The sequence below is a fragment of the Palaemon carinicauda genome, chromosome 6, assembly GCF_036898095.1.
Source record: "Palaemon carinicauda isolate YSFRI2023 chromosome 6, ASM3689809v2, whole genome shotgun sequence".
NCBI lineage: Eukaryota > Metazoa > Arthropoda > Malacostraca > Decapoda > Palaemonidae > Palaemon > Palaemon carinicauda.
The window spans coordinates 93,018,296-93,042,295 of NC_090730.1; positions in this window are offsets into that span (position 1 = coordinate 93,018,296).

Genomic DNA, 24,000 nt, shown 5'->3' on the forward strand with positions numbered 1-24,000 from the left:
ACACATATATATATATATATATATATATATATATATATATATATATATATATATATATATATATATATATATATGTGTGTGTGTGTGTGTGTGTGTGTGTTTGTGTGGGTGTGTGTGTGTTTTCAAAAAGGCCCATAAAAGAAATAGGAAATATAAATGAATCACTATATTTCGGCAAATGAACATTGGCCCTCTTCAGGATGTAAAGTAAAAGTGAGGAATACAGTGGAGTGACAGTTTGTATAGGAAAGCAAAAGGGTGTTTCCAATTGTTCTATAGTTGTTATAATTGCTGCAAGGATTAGCCAAATTTAATTACATCCAGGTGCGTCTTCTTATTGTTGAGCCGCTCGGAAGATGTCTTGACCTCTGATGCATATCTGGTGGTCGGTCTCTGTGGATTATCTTCTTAATGATAGGGTTGAGAAGAGTATTGTCCAATGTGTCAGCTTTCCAATGGCCGCCGGATAGGTTCACTGTGTTTGATTGATTTATGATATCTGATTCCAGGATTTTCCTTCTGTACGGACAAGTGCTCTTAAAAAGCAAAGACAACTCACTCCAGTTAATCGGGTGCCCTAAATAAATCACTAAGGTGAGTCGTCTTAGCTTTTTAAGAGCACCTGTCCGTACAGAAGGAAAATCCTGGAATCAGCCATCATTTTATGAATCTCATAAAACTAAACGGAAAACTGTTAGAACTAACTATATGTGTAGCATTATGTAGTGGATCACACAACCTTTCAAGATCTAATAATAAAGGATGTTCAGCATTATGAAAATTCTTTTACTGCACGTACAATGATCTAATTAAATTATGGCGTCAGAGATTAGTTAAAAGGCTTAAAATAAAAAACTTATTGGGAGTCAAGACTGTATAATACGTTTCAGTAGGCAAGATAGTTGCTGGAGGCCAAAATCTGCAGAATAAAAGAATTTAGACGTTTCCTCACGTAGGACGGGTCTTCAAAAATCTGGGGTCAATGTAAACAACGTATTATGATCCTCATATGTCTATTTTTTTAGGTCAAATTAAACATCATGTGCATATCATGTGTATATATTATGTAGATATATATATATATATATATATATATATATATATATATATATATATATATATATATATATATATATATATATATATATATTCAAACAAATTAGTTTTCCTCCCCACTCTCTTTTACTAAGTGAATGTATGAATATTCGTACTCGGAATACAAAAGCGCGACAAGGATCAGTATAAGTTTGAGAATGCTTTCATTTGTGACAGTTACAGTCGTAAAATGGGCAATAAAGAGGAAAGACGATGGAAGGTGATTGGATTACAAATAAGAAGTTATATGTTGATGATAGTTTCATAAAATGATGGGCCAGAATGTGTAATGTATGTCTGGTTGAGGGAAAGATTCCAAATGAATTAATGAATAATTAGGAATTGGGCATAATTTCATCCGTCATGATTCTAAAGGCTATATAGGAGGCCATAAAAATATTTGAGCAAAAAGAATAAATAGGAAAGGTGACAGAAAGAAAATCTTCAGATTTCTTTTTACTAACCATGTTTACATACAATATCGGGTTATTCCTAATGATCAGCGTTATATTCCGACTCTCATTATCTTCAATGCTTACATAAGTTACTTCCTTCCTTCACATGACAATAATTTCCTTCCCTTCCTTTTGACCTTTCCGGCTACTGAGTTCTTCATTTTACTTGTTCGTCCCTAATTCGCTCACAATTTCTTTGATGACCCCTCCTTTACACCTGCTCATATTTTGCCTTCAATGACAGACTTTAATGAGCTATTTCGTCATATTCTCCGCACTTTATTCTCTCTCTCTCTCTCTCTCTCTCTCTCTCTCTCTCTCTCTCCACATTCCGTTCAATTTAGACTTCCCCTAACTCTCTTTCCCTATAGGTTGCCCCACCCCTCCCCCGAACCCCACTCACTCCATCCGGATCGCTCCTCTTGTTTACAGTATCGGGCCTCATGATCTCTCAGACCGCTAATCAATCCGATCATTGCCATATGTCTCCTTTCCAAGGCCATGACATCTCCCCTCCTTCCGACCCTGCGCCACACCATTTAACCCTATTCAACAACCCTTTTTTACCAGCTTCTCTCTCTCTCTCTCTCTCTCTCTCTCTCTCTCTCTCTCTCTCTCTCTCTCTAGCCATTTTGCAACTGATGTGATAGATTTTTTCTCAATATTTACGTTCAAATTTACCTGTAGAACATCTAATTAAAGTCATTTAATTAATTGATATCACCCATTCAATAATATGGTAAGTTTTAAAGTTAATACGCACACACACACACACACACACACACACACACATATATATATATATATATATATATATATATATATATATATATATATATATTTGAGAATAGTATCCTATCTCAATCGAAGGAGTTGAACTGTTTAACACCAATGTCCAGAAACTGGTATGTTCAAGCAGCAGCAACAACTATTCTATACATATGTACATCATAATCCTCCTCTTTATCGGTATCACATATTTTATGGCATTTTCTAATTCTGAGTATGAAAATAATCAAGAACATATAATATCCATTTTCATGATATTTTGAAGTAAAAAGTTCTTTCTTCTTTTAAATAGTCTCCAAGTAAAAAGAAAAAAAAAAGAAAAAACGTTTCCTTGCCAATTGAAACTGATTTGAAAAATTTCAGAATGCAAAACCTGACGAATCAGTCAGAAAAATTCTACCCAGTCAACAAACGGAAAATAACATGGTACATCTTTCGTTGAAAATATTGCTAATCGTAGGTGCTTTATCATTACATCTCAGTGATTATATATATATATATATATATATATATATATATATATATATATATATATATATATATATATATATATATTTAGTTCTTCAAGTATAGTAACTGGACCATTGAAAGAATGAATAATTACCATCTCTCCAATCTAATATCTCAATCTTTCAGAACTTAAGTGAGCGAGTTGCAACCCGAGCATATGCATGGAGGGAAAGTAATTTTGAAAAAAAAAAAATACTGTCCCAATGATCTTTAAATTCCTACTTTACCTTTAGACTGCTAAATATGACGACCTTGACCTCCAATGCTTATCAGCTTCAGTAGTGGAATATGAGTAGGCCTACCAAATATGAAATTTTTATATTTTTCATTACAAAGATTAAGGAATGTAACAAAAAATTAACCTTAGTGGATAGCTGGTCTGTGGACCAGGCAGAAATATGTGTCTATTAAATGATTAAGAGATTTTTCCGGTCGTACACCGAAGGGATAAACATACGTTCTCCTATCTCAGGTCTTTGTAATCAATCACAATCAACTTCAGCCAGCTGTAATCTGGGCATGAAACATGATACATGTGAAGACTAAGTGAGAGAGAGAGAGAGAGAGAGAGAGAGAGAGAGAGAGAGAGAGAGAGAGAGAGAGAGAGCACTTATCGTTCCCAATAGGATTTTACCTCGCAGCGAATTCTCCTGAATGCATCCTGACCCTCTGGCCGGCCACCCCTGATAAGCAAAAGAGATGTGAGCGCTTCTCTCTCGTCCCTTCTCTCCCTTTTATGATTTGTCACGGTACAGTTGCTACCTGTCGCGTCTTCAAAGCTTTCGAATTGTGACCCCCTGTAAGAACCTATTAGAACCATTATGCCAATACCATTAAGTCATTATACTTTGTAATTACGGGCAGAGGGCTTTGTGACGACGATACGTTAAATGTCACTTTGTTCTTCATAAAAAAGACCTTTGGCGAACTAATTCATGCTCTGCAAATGTATCATCCTCATCGCCACTATCATTATAATTCAAAGATCAAGAGGCTTTTCTGTTTTTGATAAAGGTCTCTCTGAATGCTGCCACTTTATCAATCATGACTGGCATTATGAATGATAATGATAGTAATTATGGGAAATCTGTCGTAATATTCACAATGGTGATATCAAGGAGTTATCTAACTTTAAAACTGCCAGAAGTTATTATCTATATCATAAGATGTTCGTGGGATTTATAATATTAGGACAATAACATTACTTTATTCCCGAACATCACCATCATCAATACATTTATCATTATTATCTGCATCTTAACTCTTGCCAAAACAGGAAAAAAAAAAAAATTTAATTAAACTAGTTACTAGTCAAACGCAAGCAGTAAACTTATGGTAGAATGCAGAGGAGAGTAGACAAGAAGATTTAGATACATGTAGGAGGTCGGCCAGGGCACCAGCCACCCGTTGAGATACTACCACTAAAGAGTTATGGCGTCTTTTGAGTGGCCAGACAGTACTACATTGGATCCTTCTCTCTGGTTACGGTTCATTTTCCCTTTGCCTAAACATACACCGAATAGTCTGGCCTATTCTTTACATATTCTCCTCTGTCCTCTTATACCTGACAACACTGAGATTACCAAATAATTCTTCTTCACCCAAGGGGTTTCTGAATTGAAATTGTTTAGTAGCCACTTTCCTCTTGCTAAGGGTAAAAGAGACTCTTAGCTATGTTACGCAGCTCTTCTAAGAGAAGGACACTCCAAAATCAAACCATTAATTTCTAGTCTTGGGTAATGCCATAGCCTCTATACCATGGCCTTCCACTGTCTTGGGTTAGAGTTCTCTTGCTTGAGGGTACACTCGGGCACACTATTCTATCTAATTTCTCTTCCTCTTATTTTGCTAAAGTTCATATAGTTTATATAGGAGATATTTATTTTAATGTTGTTAATGTTCATGAAATATTTTATTTTTCCTTTTCCCTTTCCTCACTGGGCTATTTTCCTTGTTGGATCCCCTGGGCTTCTAGTATACTGCTTTTCCAACTAGGGATGTAACTTAGCAAGTAATAATAATAATAATGATAATAATAATAATAATAATAATAATAATAATACTGTTGGCCTACACGTAGACCTGTATTTACCAAGAAAGATGTATAAATGCACGACTGAAATTGATGTATGTAAAATGCCATAAAGGATATAACAGAAACTACAAAGGTAATAGAATCAGCAACGAATCATCAATATAATCTACCGAATGACATCAACAATGTACATCAATAAACACGTTTATCCCTTTATCAATTTCACCTCTCGCCCATTTCTTAATCCTGATTTGTATATAATCTTGTCTTCATCATGTAAACAGCGTCAATGACCTTAGATATCAGGATGCCAGATAACTCATAATCAATCAATCAATCAATCAATCAATCATCATGTAAAATAATTCCTTTACTATTACAGAGTTGCTAAAGGAACATTTATTGAGACAAAATCACTACAGAAACCCCGAGTATAAAGCTAGCTAGCTCTTTGGTATTCTCCTTCTCTGTTGATTTTGGTAATGATTCTCTCTCTCTCTCTCTCTCTCTCTCTCTCTCTCTCTCTCTCTCTCTCTTCTGTTTCCAGATCATCCTTCCTTTCTTCCTGTTTGACGTCCCTCTCGCCCCCCCCCCCCCCCCCCCTTCTCCTTGCACCTACTACTCCGCTTTTACCAACTTGACAGTTAAGAAATTAGGGCAGTTTGTCGTACTCTTTGATGCCCCACACACAAACTTTTCCTTCTTTCCGGTTAAAATGTAGCACGCACACGCACGCATAAATGCACACCCACTGTGGACAGAATCACCCTCACACACACGCCCATAAACGAACCGACGTCAGTTTCTTAGTCAAGTCTTAAACTCATGGAAATACATCGCCTCCAGCTCTCTCTCTCTCTCTCTCTCTCTCTCTCTCTCTCTCTCTCTCTCTCCTAAAACTTAATGACACCTTCACAACTTGCTAAAATAAAACTCATTATTGAGTCCCTCTGTCGGAAACAGTGTCGCGCAAAAGCAATTTTCCTAACATAATTACGCCAATGCCATAATGGTTATTAAACACAAGTGGAATGAAATATTGCAGGAAGAAAGAAACTCGACAGGTGGACAAATAAGGGTGGAAATCCTCACCCCTCGCAAGGGGATTTTGGCCCTTATAGTCGAGCGTTTAGGATGCCTCTGTGATCACGAATGGCTGGAACACTATTAATGTTCTCAACAGGGTCTTTCTTTGAAGTCCCGTCTTTGTAAACTAACGTGTTTTAGAAAATAAGCAACGCGGCTGCAAGAAATATCCCTCCGGGGAAGCGCAAAGCAACCCCCACCTGCCAACCCCACCTGGATACATCCACAGTCCCACGTCCACATAAGGCAATAATGGTAAGAGTTTATCAAATTTCACCAAAAGGGAAAATTATATAATTTAAAAGCTATTAGTTTCTATTAATTGGTTACTTGTTACCATCCTTCAAAGAAAAGAAAAATAATATAGCATCCAAAGTTCTGGTTAGGGTGGTAACCGTACCTTACGAGTCAACGAGGTAACGAAAACAAGTGGAAATTTAATACAATTCAAAAATGACATTCAGCGATGAAATCATAGGATAATGAACAGAGGTAATCGCGACAACAGTGCGCTACGAAGAAGTGGGGAAGTTTTTGATGCAGGACCTGACATCAAGGCAATTATTCCCTAACTGAAGGTATATTATTATTATTATTATTATTATTATTATTATTGTAAACATATTTATGAAATGAACCGAAATCAAGATTTCCAGGAAATAAAATGATAATATGAAGAAAAAATTAATGAAAAGAAATAAAAAGGAATCTTTATTATTATTATTATTATTATTATTATTATTATTATTATTATTATAGCAGAGGGAGGAAAGTGAAAAAGGAAATAGATAAATGATATTTGAAGTAATAAAAAAATCAAAATAAAATATTTTAAAAACAGTAACAATATTAAAACAGATATTTTATATAAACTATTAAAAGACTCAAGTCACCTTGTTCAACATAAAAACATTTGCTACAAGTTTGAACTTATATAGATATATTTTTGTCTTCACAGGGGACCATTAAAAATGCCATTGCTCCAAAAGCGGTTCGTGAAGAACATCCTTTGATTATCAGAGACTGGCTAAAACCAGTCATACATAAAGCTGAGTGATATGTGCAACCAAGCATTCATCCTATTTAGAAGATACTTTCGACTACTGGGTGGTTTATCTTATCATGTCGTAAATTTTGAAAATAGTGGAATTATGGAAAGTTTTCTGGTACTCAGCCATGAAATTGCATATACGTTGTACACTTTTGATTTCAAATTAGTGCTCCTTCATAAATTAGTTATAATTCGATACCCTAAACAAATTTAGGGATATTTGTGATAAACTTCAAAATACGATTACAAATGTTACACAAATAAAAGTAATGGGGCACTGGTCTTGGTGAGATGGAAAAAAAACTATTCGGGCACTTCTGATAGCATTAAAGAATCATTTCTCAAGAAGCTACTGAAAACTATACGAGGGTGCTGTCTTGGCGCATATAAAACACCTGTAATTATCAATAACAGATGGTAAGTACAAACGAGAGTTTTCTCTGATATAAACAATATATTCGTACATCGGCCCAGCGCATCACGCATCCATGCATTCGAATTAGAAACAAACCAACACTCTTCACTGGCGACAGAGGACTTTGCAAAACGAGTACATCTTAGATTTTACTTTTTTGGTCAGATAGGACAAAGTGAATTGAAATAATTTACTACCTCTAGAGAGTTATGGGGTCATTTGACTGGCCAGCCAGTACTACATTGGATCCTTCTCTCTGGTTACGATTCACTTTCCCTTTGCCCACACATACACCGAATAGTCTGGCTTATTTTTTACATATTCTCTTCTGTCCTCATATACCTGACAACACTGAGATTACCAAACAATTCTTCACTCAAGGGGTTAACTACTGAAATTTAATTGTTCAGTGGCTACTTTCCTATTAGAAGGGTAGATGAGACTCTTTATCTATGGTAAGCAGCTCTTCTAGGAGATGGACGCTGCAAAATCATACCATTGTTCCCTAGTCTTAGATAGTGCCATAGCCTCTGTACCAAGGTCTTCCACTGTCTTAGGTTAGAGTTCTAATGCTTGAGGGTACACTCGTGCACATTATTCTATCTTATTTCTCTTCCTCTTGTTCTGTTAAAGTTTTTATAGTTTATATAGGAAATATTTATTTTAAATTTGTTATTATTCTTAAAATATTTCATTTTCCTTCTTTCCTTTCCTCTCTTCTCTATTTTTCCTGTTGGAGCCACTGGACTTATGGCATCCTGCTTTCCCAAGTAGGGTTGTAGATTAGCAAGTAATACTACTACTACTAATAATAATAGAGGTCAGTGAGGCAGGAAGTATCAAATTGATGAAGACGTCATAACACTCAGAACACCTGAAACAGAGGTACATATTTAATTCCGTACTTATAAAGTGAACTAAAATTATCTTTTTGTCATTCATTGTACAAAACAAAAAACAAAACACGTTGCATGTAAATTTTGGAGGCTAAAGACTACTACGAATTATTTCAAAAATTACTGGGACTTAACTCAATATAATTGCAGGATAATAACTTTAACAACAGCTCCATTTACTATTTCATTAAACATTAGACTGAAGTCCATTTCACTTTTTATTTAATTTCAAGCATTAATCCAAGCTCTATTTGCTATGGGCTTGGTTAAAATCCATAACTGAGGTCCAATATACTTGCGGTTTCACTGAGCCCCTCGACGAAAGCACATATTCTTTTGTCACATCTATATGAAAAATAAAACTCGGTAAATTTTATACAAAATAAAGCCAACCAGTGTCTCTCATAAGCTTTGTCTTCTCAAAACAAATTTTGTACCTATTGAGCTCCCTGTAATCCTAATGAAATAACTTCAAATCAGATCTATAGTATATATATATATATATATATATATATATATATATATATATATATATATATATATATATATATATATATGTGTGTGTAAATATCACCCACGAATGGCATTTAATACCGAATTCTATCTTGGGAATATATATCTACTTGGAATTCTTTTTATGGTAACAGCTTGTGGCTGGGTAGAGATTCGAACCCCTATCTATTCGGCTGGAAACCATGCTTGCGAGGACTCTAAGTAGAGGTTCGAATCTCTACCCGGCCATAAGCTGTTACCATAAAATGAATTCCAAGTGGATATATATTCCCAAGATAGAATTCGGTATTATATGCCATTCGTGGGTGATATTTACATTGATTGAAATCACGAGTGTCAGTGATATATATATATATATATATATATATATATATATATATATATATATGTGTATATATATATATGTATATATATATATATATATATATATATATGTGTATATATATATATATATATATATATATATATATATATATATATATATATATATATATATATATATATATATATATATATATATATATATATATATATATATATATATATGCAGGCCTTATATTCAATTCAGAGGAAAATATCAAGCCTCTGTAAACTGAACAAGAATAATGTCAAAATGTCAGAAAGTGCGCATCAGGAGTGCAAGATATTGAAAATCTGGCCAATGTGGTGAGAGTGTGTTCATATATATGTTTTCTTATTCGACATTTCTCGCTAAAGGCTTAACCATATTGTAGGAAAGAAAATAAACACTTTTCCTAATGAGATCGTCGAGAAGCGCCTCTTGAAATATCCTAGGGTTTGAGGCGTCGGCCACTTTTAATTCACTTGATACAGAAAGATGTGTAATGATGAATAATTTTTATATGCAAAAATAGATACCTTTAGAAATGGTCCAGGTGAGTGAATAAATCAATTTATGACTGTATTATGACATTAGCAACAGGAAATAGTATCGTCATTATTTTGGGTTTTTATGAAGCAGGTTATACTGTACTTTGGTAGCTGCTAAATTAGACTGTTTCAGAAGAAAAAATCTCATTGCGTAATGTACCTTGCAATTCCCAAATGAATCTCCTGTACAAATGATGAAAGGCCTCTTCGCAGGTCTCTATAATAAAAACCTCTCTGACATATAAATAGTTGGTATCAATACAGAGAGAGAGAGAGAGAGAGAGAGAGAGAGAGAGAGAGAGAGAGAGAGAGAGTTCTAATGCCAAATCCAAAGCTAACGGCCATTCAATTACCCAAATGTATATTATAATATATATATATATATATATATATATATATATATATATATATATATATATATTTATATATATATACATATATATATATATATATATATATATATATATATATATATATAAATATACTCGTATATGGTGCAAATAAGTATAATGTCGTACTTCCTTATTAAGCTAAAAAGCTTCCACAATGATACTGGACGTGTATGAAACTATGTTTATTCTTGTAGATAATACAACGAACCTTAAAGATTTCGTCCATCATATGTGGACTTAGTCACTAAAATGTTTATAAAAATGCAAGTCAGGTAGTGATGTAAGGGAAAAACAGGAACTTCAAATACATAGCCATACAGTTAAAAACATTAAAAACTGCTTATAGGACAGTTCCAGCTTGTTGGGCCTTTTCCTTTCCATATTGCAGCTTGCTGAACAGAAAATTACTGCAGTGCCATAGCTCGACACACTTGGAAGAAAGCCATGAAATTAACTCTAAAAAGACAGAAGTTATTTACTGATTTTGAGACAGAGCAATGAGGACAACAATAGAAGGTGCATCTTTATAAGTGAGACCTTTGACGGTAACACGGGAATAACTGAAGGTATCAACATTAATGAGGGAATATGTAGGTGAAGCAAAATCCGTAACTATATAAATACATGTGCCAGGACCGGAGATTCCTCCTGCCCTGTTTCTCCATCACAGGCGCATCCTCCACAGACTGTTCAAGTGACCAATGACCAGAACTACCAGAACATCGGATTGGATGGTGACCATCGCTACATATCACCCAGAAGATCTCGAAGAACCTTTGAAAAGGACAAGGGGCCGTCCAACTGATACTGTTCTTTAAATAATTACATCCGCCAACGAAGTTGGAAAGGAGGTTATGTTTTCGCCGTTGCTTGTCTGTTTGTTTGTTTGGGTGTGAACAGCTTCCTGGCCATAATTTTGTTCATAGAGTAGTGAAACTTTCAGAGATTCATTGTTATGTTAAGACGTGGAAGTGGTTCAATTTTGAAAGTCCTAGGTCGAAATCTAAGGTCATGATCGAGCAAAAAATCGTTTGTGCGTGAAGAACTTCCTAGCACCAATTTCACTCATAGAATTGTGATACTTTTAGCGATTAATTGTTGAGACGTGGAAGTGATTCAGTTTTGAATGTCCTAGGTCAGGGTCAAGGTCAAGCAAAAGGTCGAGAAATAAACTGCCATCCATGGCGGAAGTCTGCGCTCTACTGAGTGCCCCTCTAGTTTTTATGTTTTTTAACTGTATGGCTAAGTGTTTACATATCTGTATTTTAGTGACCAAGTCCACAGATGAAGGACGAAAGATTTAAAGTTCGTTGTAATATCTATAAATATGCTCAGTTTTATACACGTCTTACATTATGGTGGAACCTTTTTAGCACACACACACACACACACACACACATATACATATATATATATATATATATATATATATATATATATATATATATATATATACATATATATATATATATATATATACATATATATATATATATATATATATATATATATATATATATATATATATATATATATATATATATTATCATCATCATTAGCCGTTGCTAGTACACTGCAGGACAAAGGCGTCATGCATGACCTTTCACTCGCGTCTATGCCAGTCTATACCCGTAAATTTTCTTAGCTCATCACTCCATCGTCTATATTGAATATATGTATGTTTATATATATTTTTGTCTTTTTGTATACCAAGTTAAGTCACTTCCAGATAATGCCAACACTGAATCGGATTAAACCCCTGTGCAGAAAAGACCTTCAATATAGCAGTTACTTCTTACACCTATACAGAACTCCCTGTACGTACTTCTAAATCAAACATTCTTTTCACTGACCTGATGTCGCCTATTCCTTTTAATTGGCTAAACCACCTCAAAATGCCCTGATCAATCCTTTTACAAACTTTGATTTTAACTGTATACCATTTCTTCTACCCTATCAAAGAGATAATCTTAGTATCTTTAATAATATCCTCATACGCTATGGTACCCAGTGACTTCCAGAGACAATTTAATTCTCTTTCCAGTATCTGCCACAAATCCTTCTAATATTCTTGCTTTCCATTTTTTGTGACCTACCTTCTCTCGTATCTCGCTACCATTCGTTACAGTCATTCACAGTGGCTTATTTGAATCGACCACGTTCATTCTTCCAGCATCTATATTATTATCCATTACACCCTGGTTTCACCATCAATATCTTACTCTTGCTCACATTCTGTCTTTAATTAATCTTTCAAATTTACTCCACTGGGATATATGACATTAATAATTTCGGTTGGTCTATCAGCTACTTTCATGAGCTATTTCCAAGGTTCGTGCTAAGGAACAGGTTGAGTCCGAAACGTTAGACTTTATAAGATTATTTATGATCTTATTTTCCTAGTAAAAATTTTATATTCCAACACCAACAAACTAAAAAGAATTACTTTATAACTTCTTACACGATTTTACATATGCTGTCAATTTAAACAAGTGAAAACACTTAATTTATTGGAGAGGGACTTGCGGTCAATTAAATTCCTTATTCCTGATCTAGATATTGATCTCTGGCACCGTCGTTCAATTAGTTCATTATGCATGTTGCATAAGATTTTTTTTTTATAATTCCGGCCATCCTTTACATTCAAATCCTTCCGGACAGTTCTACCCTATTCGTAGTATTAGGCATGAAGTTAATTCTAATAGTCGGGCCTTCTCAATCATAAGGCTCAATACCACACAGTATCCTAGAAGTTTTATTGCAGCTGTGACCAAGTTATGGAATGATCTTCCTAATCGGGTGGTTAAATCAGTAGCACTTCCAAAGTTCAAACTTGCAGCTAATGTTTTTATGTTGAACAGGTTGTCATAAGTCCTTTTATAGTTTACATATGAAATATCTGTATTAATGTTGTTAATGTTTTATAAACTATTTTATTTTAATTGTTCATTACTTTTTATATCGTTTATTTATTTCCTCATTTCCTTTCCTCACTGGGCTATTTTTCTCTGTTGGACCCCTTGGGGTTATAGCATATTGCTTTTCCAACTAGGGTTGTAGCTTAGCTAATAATAATAATAATAATAATAATAATAATAATAATAATAATAATAATATTAGTGGTGATGTCATCCAATTTTGAGGGGAAAACAGTACATATCAGTCCCATTATTTTGAAATAAGAAAGAATGTATTTGAAGTCCTTAAACCTTATTTTCTTATAGCAACAATAAAATCAAGTAATAATTCCACAAAACAAACAATCAGAATCATTTCAACGTAGATCGATTTTTGGATTTTATAATCTCTTGAGGTCCACCCCAAAAATTTCATACGTCTTCAAATTTGAAAAGGAATCAAACTACCCATTTATGAGGCCTGGCTAACTTGGCATTTAGCAAGAATCCATCACTTATTTTTTAATGTTTTTCCCACGAAAATGGATCTTAACAAGATCGATACAAAAAAGTCCTATCAGAAAAAAATCGAAAGCATTTCATTTGAGGTGCACTGTTTTTATGAAGAAAATGGATGTTACATGACGAGAGACGAGTTGATCCTAGTGTATTTTCAGTTGTACAACTCTGGTCAAATATGACTTTTTCCAAATAGCAGATTATTTAATATCTGAATTTCTTATCAAATGTTACAGATAACAATTATCTGACTGAATGAAATGATTTGTGATGTTGAGGATCCTTCAAACTCGAAGGAATTTTGCTTCTGGCAGAGCTGAAGTGAATACTCTTACAAAATACATCAGCTAAATCGAGATGGAAAAAATAATGTTTGCTCTTTCTCAACCTACTTACTAAAAATCCATAGATTTCTTGAATAAGAATAACCAATGCTAATGGATAAACTTACTTAAATGATTTATAGCTTGGGTCAGCTAACTTATATGCAAACATCGATGTAGGGCATCATATTATATCCGTATATAATGGCTATCAATGGTACACCTATAAATTTGATTTGAAGCAATGAAAAACAAATGAAAAAGAAATGGTCTAAACGTATTTGTTCTTTATCCTTATGAAAAAAAGTTTAGTAATCATTTCAAGCAGATACCAACGCATGTTTATTGTTTTCAACCTAATAATTCTGCTGCCGAGTTAATATTTACTTCCACGCTAGCAAGCATCTTCACATTTCAAATGAAGATTAATGGTACTACACGAATACGTCTATTCAGTAGAAGGAAGTAGATGAAGAGGTAAGTAACGGAAATAATATTAGGGATACCCAAGTCACTTTTGAACTCCGATATGACCTGCAAAAATCTTATTACATTATCAAACTTCTATCTCTCTTCGAAAGAAACCAAAGAGATCGACGTATCAATTCATGACTTCCCAACAGACAATCATTAATGCTTAAACAGTTCAGAAAAAAAAACCCACACACCGGTACTTTATCCAGAAAGCCTAACATTCAGTTAATGTAATGTGACGAGGTTTCATAGGACCCGTGAAACGTCTTGACCCCTTGTGGTATGGTTGTGAAAAATTATCCGTGTGATACTAGTCATGTTAAAAACTAAAAAAATAAAACACGAAGAATTAAAGTAACCCGATAATTAGAATGTGCCAGCTGGTTAAAATGCCAGTAGCCCTGAGATATGCTGCTTCTCACTAAGTCTTATTTCGTATGGTCATGGGGTAATACTTAACAAAGCCATCACCTTGAAAAGAATATACAATATATCACTCTCTTATCCATCCTAGACATTATGATGGTCATTACCAGCAACACGTTTATGTTGGAATCTCTGAAGATGTTGGTGACGCATAACAATTATATCCGCAGGTATCCTTTTCAAGAAGCTTACCACACCTTTACAAAAGGACTGTGAAAATGCAAGACTAACTAAATCAAGACTGTTCGTTTCCGCAACCAGATTTTCTAAGAGGCACATGGGACGGATAATCCATTATCGTTATATAGCCAAGATTCAAAAGAAAAGAGAGGAGGAGAAAAAGAGTATGATTTAACCCGGAGGGGAGCAACAGATCAGCCTCTTGAAATACAGACAGTTATAAGAGTTAGAGAAAAAAGGAAGACGGAATATAAGGAATCATATATTACGACATGAAAATTAAATTGATCATTTTGTTATTTCGTCCAACACATAGACCAAATCTAAAATCCATAAGAAAATAGCCATTGATATTGAAATACAAGTGAAATATACTACTGAAAAATAAGATATTTCACTAATATTTCGAAATATTCTGGAAAAATTATTGCCTTTTATTAGATGTGGACGAAGCGGTAGTTTTTAAATCCCATCTTTTCGAATACCTACAAATTACATGTCGAATGAAATTCAAAGACCGATATATTTGGGAGTAAGTCTATGGATGACAAGAGAGAGAGAGAGAGAGAGAGAGAGAGAGAGAGAGAGAGAGAGAGAGAGAGAGAGAGAGAGACGAAAAATAATTTTTGATGGAATAACATTCAATAGCCAAAATTACTGCTGATGGAAAACTTCTGGTCTAGGTAGGTTAGAATATTTGATAATGAAATATTCTTATTCATATTTTGAAACAAATATAATGATTATGTTATTGTATTTATATTAAAGTGGCATAAATTCTACAGAAGATCTTATAATCATTACATAGCATAATTACTTAGCAATAAAAGGTTTTTCATGATTTTTCCACAAAATTTATTATTGTGTTACAAACACATACACCCACACACACACACACTCACACAAACACACACAAACTCAAAGATTATAATCCTAGCATATCATGAAAAAAAATATAAAGAAATACAGTGTTTTGTATGCTCCATTTAGGAATTAACATACTTTAGCTAATTGTTGACCTAATTAGCTACAAGTTACGAATATAAGTGGTAGGATCCAATAGGTGTTAAGAATCCAATCATCACATGACACGAGTATTACATGTACATCACATTTCTATGGTCATTATAAAACAAGATAACCATTACCAGTTTGAATCAGACAAACAGATAATTCAGAATGCACAAGTAGGCTTATTTGATACTATTCATCAAAGAGCTTATACCTACTTAGTGAAATATGAAGTCCTTATTGACATCGTCTTTAGAGTTTAAAACTGTGCATAGCTTTGTGAAAATAAAATGCGTTCTACATAACATACAAATACAGTACATACCCTAAAGGAAAGAGAATGATAATGGAGGCACACACATACGCATATTTAAAATGTAACGTGTAAATTAGGGAGAAAGCTAACAGCTAGCATTCACACAAACACACACACATATAAATGTATATATATATATATATATATATATATATATATATATATATATATATATATATATATATATATATATATATATATATATATATATATATATATATATATATATATATATATATATATATATATATATATATATATATATATATATATATATATATGTGTGTGTGTGTGTGTGTATACATATCTTCCTGATACTATAAGGAACAAAAGTCTGGCTGTATATATAAACTAATGTACGCGACCCGTCAAAAATTACAAATACATTTCAAGTCACGTAAACCCCTGCATTCCTGATGGGTCGCGTACACATATATATATATATATATATATATATATATATATATATATATATATATATATATATATATATGCGCGTATGTACAGAGAGAGAGAGAGAGAGAGAGAGAGAGAGAGAGAGAGAGAGAGAGAGAGAGAGAGAATATTTTGTATTTTTGCATATTGTACTACCCGTGTGTCACACGAGCATACATAGTAATGACATTTCTCTTTTTTGTATATATTATCCTTTGTATCTTCGCTCTCCCCTCGCACTGACAACAACTTGTATTAACCTGTCTGCTTACTTCATTGTTAACTGTTAACAGAAACTCTTGCCGGTTTGACAAGAAATAGCATGTTTGTGTTTTGTGACCTTCTTACCGGGACCTAGTGTGTATATATACTCGATGTGTCGTAATAAAGTTACTCAGTTGCATTCATCTCGCATCTGACTCACAACCTACTCTTGGCCCGTCACACTGGTGACCCAGGAGTGCGAGTCGCTCCTCCCGCCTTCCCCCCCTCACTATTACTATGGCGGACCCCACGGAAGTTGGTGCCGCCCCATTCAACCTTTCGTCGTTCGCCAGCGGAGAGGTGTTTGCTTGGTTTCATCCCGTAGAAGTCCAGTTCCACATCTAGGGCGTGACTCACTCAACCACCAAAGCAGATAATGCTCTCGCGTCGATACCCAAGGACACCTTCCCTGAAATCTTCGACTAGCCTTGTGAACAAGGAGACAACCCAATAGCGCATGACGCCCTCAAAACGTACCTTCTGCAGCAGTACGCACGGTTGCCAGCCGCCCGTATAGCAAAGCTTTTTCAGCTCTCTCAACAACCGTTGGGGGACCAAAGAGCTTCGCTTGCCCTCAGGGAAATGACCAGTATCACTCGTCTGCAACCTGCCTCAGACGGGTTTCCTCGTAAGGTGAACCTACCTCGTGCCCTTTGGGTAAGCCGTTTAACTGAACCTGTATGCCCTGCCAAACATGATGTCGATAGTTTACCCATAAAGGACTTGATGACCAAAGCCAACGCCCTTATGGTCAGCCACTTCATGACCTTCAAGACCTCCATCAACGCCTCCACTCCTGACGAAGAGGATACCCATTCAACGTCAACCGAAGCTGACGTGAATGCAGTAGGGCACACACGCCTACCCCATGACGTGCCGGAGCAGTGACAAAGCTACCCATCACTCACCACTCGCTTGTGCCCCAACCAACGACTTCTACTGCCACTAACTGCCGCCCATCGGCCGCAGTTTTGCTACTACCACTCCGACGATCTCCAGCGCATACATCACGTTGTGGAAAAATTTACTCCATGCCACCAGACTTACAATACCCCAGCAAAGCATCACATACCGACAGACTTGCACTCTGCAACGCACGTCTTCTTATGCAACGACACTAGCAAGCCACCGCTAACGTCCCCTTACATGGGCGCTTTCCTTGTGATCCGACGCAATCCGAAAGCATTCCTACTAAACATTCGTGGCAAAGAAGACTGGGTCTCCATTTATTGTCTAAAACCTGCTTATCTCCTGCCTGATGACCCGCCTACAGTTCGCCTCTCTAGATTAGGGTGCCCTATCTAACATGTACAGTATGTCACATGAGCGTACATACTAACGACATTTCTCTTTTTTGTATATATTATCCCTTGTATCTTCTTTCTCCCCTCGCCCTGACAGTAACTTGTATTAACCTGTCTGCCTACTTCATTGTTAACTGTTAACAGAACCGGTTACCAGTTTGACAAGAAATAGCATGTTTGTATTTTGTGACCTTCTTACTGCAACCTACAATGTATATACACTCGATGTGTCGTAATAAAGTTACTCAGTTGCATTCATCTCGCCTTTGACTCACAACCTACTCTTGGCCCGCCACAATATAAACGATAGCCTGGGTGTGGATGATGATACGCTGATTGCGTGTCAGTTCTTCCTTTACCTGGAAACTATTGAGTTATTTTCCCTTGAACACAGCTCTTTTACCCAGTCCACAGCATAACAGAGAACGATTGGTAAGCTTTGCTGCAGGCATCAAAACCTTTAAATGTTTTTCATTAGGGATTAAATAGCTCAAGATCATCTATTATTATATATCAACCCACAGGAACCTTTACTTTGACTTCCGAGGATAAACAAGATCATAAGCAAAAGAAAAAGAGAAGAAACTCACAGTAGGAACATACAAATAAGAACAAAATAAATTACTTAAACAAAATTGTTAGGAAAAAAAAAAGAGAGAAGAGACTGACTGGAGAAGTATACAAATCAGAATAAAATAAATGGATTAAAATATCATATTTGGTTAAGCAAGAATGGAAAAGTAAAAGCAGAAGATACAAGAGCTTATGGCTTCCAGATGAGTCGTGTGTATCAGAAGAATACGCTGTTCAAGGTTTGCAAAACAGGTTGCACGCAATAGCACTAGAGGCATTGGCATAGGCAGTAGCAAAAGTCTAGTATTAAGTAAATAACAAGGTAGATATGTCAAAGGAATACGTCTAAATCACAATTACGAATAAGTTCAAACTATCAGCGAATGTTTTTTTTTATTGCTTCTTTTATAGTTTTTTTTTTTTTTTTTTTTTTTTTATCATCACTGGTCTGCTTTCCCTGTTGGAGCTCCTGGCCTCATAGCATATTACTTTTGCAGCTAGTGTTGTAGCTTAGTTAGTAATAATAATGATAATTACTATCAAGGAAATATAATGTCAATTGCTTACTTTAATAAAGGCTAATTTTATTTCTTATAGAAATAACAAGGAATCTAAGCAGTTGTGTTATCACGGATAATTAATCTAAAATCTAGTCAATCAAACTCTGATTAAAAGTAATATAAAAGTATTTGGTTTAAATATATTTTCTAGGACATGGCTAAAGGTTTAAGAAAATCAACGTAACTTTCCCAAATCGTTAAAATTCTTCCGAACTTTAAAGTTTTACCATATTAGGTTTTTCCGCCTATCGGTAATTTCCAGCTACCTATTTCAATTGAGCTTTTCGAATGCTATAGCATGATTTGGATCTTATGGCCATGTCGGCGTTCCTTGCAAAAGTAAATATACTTCAGACGCTCATCCTCGTTCTATTTACAGTTGCCTCGAGTGATATCCATTATCCTCTCCATCACAGTTATATATGATCTTGAAGGCCCTCTTCCCAAGAATCGAAGAAAAATCTATTCTCAAGACAGCAGCGATATAATGGGACCCTTTTGCGCCCAGAAAATGACAACAAACATGGGGTCCAAACAAGCGCCTTCTGACACAAACATTCTGTCAGGAGTCAGCACGCGTGCGCAAACAAACAAACCACTGGCAAATGTGCCTCCTCTTTCCATCCATGTTTACTGCATTCGTCGTTTACTGTGATTACTTTGGCTGAAACGTTTGTCATATATACTAAATTATATACTTTGTTTTCATAAATGCACACTTTTTTCTGCCTTTCTCTCTTGAAACTCTAATTTACTTATGTCCATTTGAATCACATTCATTCTAACTTACGTATGCTTTCCTATTTAATAACGATGATTTTTTTGACCCTGCTGATTTTTATCTGTAAGTAACCCATTAGAAAGCTAGAAGCTTTTCTTTCACTCATTAGGGTTGTGATAGCCTATTGGAAACGTCCCTGCCTTGCGATCTGTTGGCCTAGGGTTGGAGACCAGCTCAAGTTCGATAGTTATAGTAGTGTCTGCATCCTCACTATCCTTGTGTACAAGGAAGGGATAGGGTATTTGGGTGAGGCTAGTGGTCTATTGCTGAGTCATCAGAAGCCCTTGCCTGGCAATCTTTGTTCCTAGCTTGATGTAGAGGTGGTTTCGCCGCTGATATATATATATATATATATATATATATATATATATATATATATATATATATATATATATATATATATATATATATATATATATATCATATATATATAATATATATATAATATATATATGTATATATATATATATATATATATATATATATATATATATATATATATATGTATATATATATGTATATATATATATATTATATAATATATATATGTATATAAATATACATATATATATAATATATATATATATATATATATATATATATATATATATATATATGTGTATATATATTATATATATATATAATATATATATATAATATATATATATAATATATATATAATGTATATATATATATATATATATATATATATATATATATATATATATATATATATATATATATATTTATATATATATATATATATATATATATATATATATATATATATATATATATATATATATATATATATATCACTCTCTCTTACCTCTTCCATTCATGAGTGACCTTTAAACCAAAATGCATTAGTAAAAAGAAATGTGATTTTTGCCAAATTTTTTTCAAGAGGAATGACCCAGGAAACTACCGCCCTATCGCCATCACAACAATTTCCTCGAAGATATTTGAATCTCTTCTATTCCGTCGTCTTGCACCTTTTCTGCACACCGCAGACAATGAACTTGGTTTTAAGACTTACCACTCGACTGACACCTGTATATATATATTCTAAAGGAGATATTGAATTTTTATACAGTATATCCATTGCCTTCCCTGTTTACTTATGTTTTGAAGACGTGGGGAAATCATTTGCCAGAGTAAACTATCTGAAACCCTCTTTGAAACTACACAGAAGAAGGGCAACTCCTCTATATCTCAACGGCATATTATTCTGATAGTTCTCAACACAGCAGTTCTGTGTCAAATGGGGCAATGTCTTAACCCAGCCATTCGGTTCATCTAACGGTCTCAGGCAAGGAGGAATCCTTTCACCATATTTATTTAATGTTTACACAGATGATTTGAATATCAGACTGAATTCACTCCCCATTGGTTGTACGGTTATTGGCTTTGCCATCAATAACCTGTGCTACGGTGATGATATGGTCTTCATCTCCCCCTCTGCCCAAGGCCTACAACGTCTTATCGACACCTGCAGCGCATACGCTAATGAACATGACATAATCTATAACGAATCGAAGACACGGGGCATGTCTGTCTTTCCTAGAGCGCTCTGATTCTTAGAAGTCCCACATATTTTCTTCTAAAACTATCAGCTAGCATTTGTCAATGATTTCCCTTACCCAGGTCACATCATTACGAAAGATTTAAAGGACACATCTGACATTGAAAACAGGCGACGTAAATTGTGTTGCCTAGGGAACATGGTAACGAGAAGATTTGCCTTTTGCCGCCAATATACCAAAAAACTCCTTTTTCAAACCTACTGCTATAAAGTGTACGGCTGCTCTCTATGGCAAATTGTACGCGTGAATCGATGAGACGTATCACAGTCCTTCACAATGACATCCTAAGACACCTCTCTAATACCCCGAGGCACCATTCAGCTCCAGCAATGTTTGTTGAAAATAGACTGGATAACCTAAAAAGCATCATTCGACGCTCTATAGTAAGTCTCACCTCGCGCCTACGATCTAGTGATAATCCCCTAATTCAAACTGTACTTGCAAGTGCAGCAAGAATATAATCCAAAATATGGGAAACCTGGAGTAGGAAACGTTAGTGCAATGAATTATATCTACTAATCTTCGTGGGTGTGGCGATGCAAAATCTTCATCACCTAAATAACTTTAGGTATAATATCCAGTAATGTTATGATAACGTGTTTTATTCTATTTTATCTTTGCTGTTTGGAAGTCCCGTATTTCCTTCGCACCACCTGCTCTGACTAGATTTTTTTTTTTTTTTTATTCTGAGACTATCATTATCCAAGCAATTTCTGTTCCGACATGATTATCATTGTCATCTCTATTCTTTTTTCTTCTTTTTATTTACTGATAATATGCATATTATCATCATTTTTGCTATTGCTGCTGTATCCAGTACCGTTTTTTGCACATCCAAGTTTGGTGTTATCTTGTACAATAAACATTACATACGCTCCTGACTTTGGAACTCTGTGGTCAACCTGCTAATGATGGATGTACTGTAATCACTGGTATTATTGCATATCTTATCTTTTTTTACTGATGTCATAAGTGTAAGATCACTGTACCCCTCTCGTAACTCTTTATATGGCTTTTGCTGAAATAAAGATTATTATTATTATTATTATTATTATTATCATTATTATAATCATTATTATTATTATTATTATTATTATTATTATTATTATTATTATTATTATTATTATTATTATTTATTATTATTATTATTATTATTTTTTATAAGATTTCATTTCAACATTGCACATACTAGGATAGGCTTGTTGAATCATTTTATTTCATTCCGTCTTTACATTTCTACGATTGCTTTTCTACTATAATTAGATAAATCAGTTATTATCAGCAATATATTGTACTTGTATAAGTATTTTTGAAAGGAAATTAAATAACGGGAAGGTAAACCTTCTAAGAGGAATGCGTAAACTATGTAAATAACTAATTTTCCGATTTTACTAAAGAAAACTTCATATTACCGATGATAAATGGCATGTATGCAGAAGCAAGGTGGAACTAACCCTGACGTTCTGCCAACCATCAACACTCTTTACTTAAAGAAATAAGACTCTTCAGCTCAAAGATTATATATTTGGTTATTTTCTTAATATACCAATCGATATTTCTTATTTATCTAGACGCTTATTTGCCTATTTTCTTTTATACCGATGCAGCAACAATATTTGTTCTTACTACCTTCAGCAAATCATATAATTATATATGGCTAAGACTTTTTCAAAGACATTTTCTAACGATTATAATTCATTTTTTTATTATTTATCTCACAACGTTCCTCCAAGTTTTTATTTTTTGTTTCGTCTTTCCTTCTTTACTGATTCTTGCCAGCTTGGTTACATATCCATGTTTCATTAATATATTGGTAGTGAAGGTTTCAGAAATATCGTATGGTATGCTTTTGTATGGTTTGTTTGATGAGTAGTGGTAGAATTAATTTTAGTAAAAATTATAATCTTAGTAATTATAATAATAATAATAATTTTGATAGTTCTAATAATTTGAAGACATTATTGTCTCATAAAGGAACGCTATACTCGTTTTTTTCTGTTTAGGTGAAAATACAGGTAATATCAAATAAAACTTTATTCAATACCACAAATATCTTCTTCAGATATATGTTTTATAAGATATTAATGCTAACGTGTTTGGAGAATGAAATATTGTCTTCATATGACTAAAACATTTGACACCGGTCGTCGATGCCAATGACATGAAAGTGTTCCCAACCGATTGCCTTGCTTCGTCTGCTCCAACGAAAACATTATCCCCAAC